The sequence below is a fragment of the Silene latifolia genome, chromosome 1, assembly GCF_048544455.1.
Source record: "Silene latifolia isolate original U9 population chromosome 1, ASM4854445v1, whole genome shotgun sequence".
Taxonomy (NCBI): Eukaryota; Viridiplantae; Streptophyta; class Magnoliopsida; order Caryophyllales; family Caryophyllaceae; genus Silene; species Silene latifolia.
In genome coordinates this window covers 109,319,282-109,323,526 of record NC_133526.1, presented here as the reverse complement: position 1 = coordinate 109,323,526, position 4,245 = coordinate 109,319,282, and the positions used below count along the sequence as shown (strand labels likewise).

The window sequence follows — 4,245 nt, the reverse complement described above, 5'->3', positions numbered from 1 at the left end:
GGAGCCTGAGGGTTTGATGCAATTTACCATTGAAGATGTACAGGAAGAGCATAATTACTGGAAATCTTCGGTGTATTGCTTCATCCTGGGGACAAATCCTCCCTGGGAAATCATTGAAGGTTTTGTTCGACGAATATGGGCAAATTATCCAATTGACAAGGTATCCTTCTTGCCAAATGGTATCTTTTTGGTTCGTTTTACTTCTGAGACTAGTAAGTTGGTTGTTCTTAAGCAAGGGCATTATTTGTTTGATAATAAGCCACTTATAATTAGGAGTTGGGACTCTAATATTCAACTTAACAAGGATGATGTGAAGAAGGTGCTTGTGTGGGTAAGAATCATAGACCTACCTCTGAAATATTGGGGTAAATGTTTACCTTGAATTGCAGGCTTGATAGGTAATTTTTTAAGGTGTGACCCGTCCACTGAAGGGAAAACAAGGTTAGGTTTTGCTAGGGTTTACTGGAAGTTCCCTTTGGTGAAAGCTTACCTAATTTTGTTAAATTTTTGGATGAGGATGGTCATGTTGTTAAGCTGGCTATTGAATGTGAATGGCAACCCATTTTGTGTGGTGTTTGTGGAGGAACTGGTCATGCTACTGAACAATGTAGGAAGCCAAAACCAAAAAATCAGAAACCTGCTGCTCAACCACAACAGAAATGGGTCCAAAAGAAACCTGTTCTGGCTAAGGCTGTGTCTCAACCTGTTGCTCCTATTAGGACTGACCCTGTCATTCAGCCTGTTGCTCATATTAGGATTGACCCTATCATTCAGCATGTTCCAATGCCCACACCTAAACCTGTGTCCCCTGTTGCTGGGCCTGTTGGCTCCTCTGGTGCTGCTAAAACCCCTGAGGATGTTCATTATAAGCTACAGGTGACATGGAATAAAAATGGAACTTACCAACAAGTCACTACCGCAGCCCCAGCTAATACTCATGCCAAACCTCTTGCTATTAGTAGGAGGGACATCATAGTTGCTGGGAAATCTTCATCCAACTTTAGGGAGTATACTTTTATTGATGCTCTGAACAATGCTACCCCTAAAGTTGGTATAGGTACGAATGGTAGTGTGTTACTCCCTCCTGGGAGTAATGCATAGCTTTGGTTTTTGGAATATTAGGGGGCTAAACAACTTATCTAAACAAAAGCATATCAAGTGGTTCTTACATTTTCATAAGGTAAGTTTGTTTGGTCTCCTTGAGACAAAGGTCAAGCCTATAAGAAATAATATGTGTGATGGATGGTCTATTTCTACCAATACTTCTTGTCATCCTGGAGGGAGAATCTGGGTGCTCTCGAAACCAAACATTTATCAAGTTAATTTCCTTCACTATAGTGCTCAAGCAATATATATGAGGATTACTGAGATAAGCACTGCTTTTCAATTTCATTGCACTATGGTTTATGCTTTCAATGATACCATAGCTAGGAAGGAATTCTGGTCTGATGTATTGATGTGACCATAATTGGTGCATATTTAGCCCCCGAATTAGCCTTGTTTCCATGCTTTTTAGTGCTTATTTGGGTCATTTCTTATCTTTAGTTCTTTGTTTTGCATATTCTTTGAGATTTTGATCCCTTGGTAGGGAAGGAGTAAGAATCTTGCATTTTCATGGCAAAACAAGACTAAATTGATCGAATTCAATGACCAAGCATCAAGGAGAGACAAGATTAGAAGGCCTTTGTACATATCATAGTAGAAGAGCAATGTTGAGGAAAGATCCTTGAGTCCCCAAGGAAATCCCCAAGGAATTTATGAAGAAAAGGGAAGAAAAGAAGAAGTTACTATCTTTGATCGACAATCCGAGCGGATTGTCAACAATCCGCCCGTCCAGCCCCACAATCCGAGCGTCCCCGTGCTCGAATCCGCTCGGATTCCCCTCAACAATCCGTCCGGATTCCTCGAATCCGCTCGGATTCCACCGCCCAAATCCGTCCGTCCCGACCTTATTCCGCCCGGATTTCTTCACAAAGACGGATTGTCTTCTTCAAGCTACGAAAAGAGAAGCCCTTCTCTCAGAAAATACCGGGTCCTCCTTGCTCAACTTAAAAAGTGTAATTACTAGTTTAGCCCTTAGTTAACCCTAATGCATCCTCCCTAATTTTCACTATAAATACCCCATTAGGCTAATTAGAGGAGCATGTTTTTCTTATCAATAATTAGTGTAGTTAATATCAATCAAATCTCTCTTCAAATATTGTAATCAAGTATTAATCAAGTTTTAATCCAAGTTTTAGTTCTTTAATCTCTCTTTTGTTCATCATTTATTTTGGGTAATTGAAGATTATTTGGGTTATTATTGGGAGATTGACAACCTCTCAATCTAGCATTCAAGTACTTCTATTATTCTTGCTTTATTATTGGAATCATTAGTAGGTATAATCTCTTAATCCCTTTTTAATTATTGTTAATTACTTTCATTTATTCATCATGTTTCATATTGTTGGTATGATTGACAACCTTGCTAGCATGATCAACATGATAATGAGTGAGTAGTCTCTTAGCTAGGGTTAATGGGTGTTTAGGGGAAACCAACATGGGGAATGATTCATGCTTAAATTAATATGCTTTCATATTTTATTTGCTTGCTTGTTTTGATCTCAACTCATGCACATGTTATATTTGATGAAATGCTAAGCCTATGAATCCTTGCATTTACTATCATCTTCTATCTTTTCAATGAGACTTGTAAGACATAACCCAACTCGAGTCTCATTAGACCATGCATGTTGTTGAGTAGGGAAGATTAAGTCGACTTGTAGGTATTGTACAATCTAATCGATTCGGCTCCGGGACCCAAACTTTCCTAGGATTGTAAGATATAACCCAACTCAATCCATCACAACAATAATTGCTTGCTTATAATTTGAGAACATGTTTGTATGATCATATCCCATGATTCCCCTATGATCCCATGACACCCTAGTGCCTTTAATCAATTGTTTACACCCCTTTTTATTCATCTTGCTTGTTTATTTTCATTGTTATTCTCGTTTAGTAACCTTCTACATCAACCCAATTTGTGACACCCCTTAGACACCGCTAGTTACAATAGAAATCACATTTCAACTCCCGTCCCTTGGGATCGACCTTTACTTGCCTGTTTACTAATTGTAGAGTTGCTTGTTAAGCTATAAATTGTGTTTTGAATCGACCGTGACCAACGACCACATCTTAATTTGTGAACACTTAGCGGGACGGTGTTTGTTTGATTTAGATTTCTTTTTTTTTATTGTTATTAGTTGTGTCTTTCTTCGCCTTGAGGAAGTAAAACTCCTCAAGGTTTGTTCTAATTGTTTTTGAGTTGTTTGATATTTTGCATGTCTAGAAGGTTACAAAGTGATTTGTTACCTTTTGACCGTGAAATCGAAAGAACCTTGACGAACAATAGGAGACTTGTTAGGATGAATTTGAGAGGTGTTGGTGAAGTTGTTCAACCCACTAGTGAGTTTGTCAATCCTTTCGCAATAGAAGGAGAAGAAAACCTATTACACAATACCCCACAAAATCCACCTACAATGCCAAAATTCTCGTCACACTCCGTACCCACCGAGGAGAATCTACCAAATGGTACTCCTACACCGCAACATCTCACCGGAAATTTTATTGCCAAGTCCGCCTTCATCCAACTAGTTGAGAGGAGCCAATTTGGGGGGATGCCTAGTGAGGATCCTCATTCTCATATGGAAACCTTTTGCGATTATTGTGATGCTATCTCTCAAACGGGCGTGACTCAAGACCAAATTAGATGGGTCTTATTTCCTTTTTCCTTAATCGGCACCGCAAAGCAATGGTTGAAGGGCCTTGATAAGGCCACCCTTGGAATAGATTCTTGGAAGAAGTTGGCTCTAGCTTTCTACAAAAAATTCTACCCACCGGGAAAGACCAACATGCTAAGAGCTCAAATTACGGGTTTTAAGCAAAGGGATGAAGAGTCTTTGTATGAAGCTTGGGAGCGGTTCAAGGGAATTTGTCGCTCATGTCCTCACCCTGGACTTAGCGAATGGTTTTTGGTGCAACAATTTTGGAACGGTCTTTATAAAGACTCAAGAAATATCCTTAATATGGGATCAAATGGGATGTTCACCGAGGTTGATGACAACCAAACTTGGAGCAAAATTGAAGAGATGGCAATCCACAATTCACAATATAGTAGGCCTCGCAAGGCTACTAGAGGAGGAAAGTATGAAGTGGACGCCGTTACTCAATTAGGTGCCCAACTAAGCTCCCATATCGATACAA

At 39.5% G+C, this 4,245-nt stretch overlaps 1 non-coding gene across 1 annotated transcript; it reads right to left on the bottom strand.

Moving 5' to 3' along the window:
- Window positions 1–3,893: 3,893 nt before the first annotated feature.
- On the bottom strand, window positions 3,894–4,000 carry LOC141618915 (small nucleolar RNA R71). Its single transcript, XR_012531530.1, has one exon. It is a non-coding gene; the product is annotated as a small nucleolar RNA R71 (small nucleolar RNA).
- Window positions 4,001–4,245: the final 245 nt, after the last annotated feature.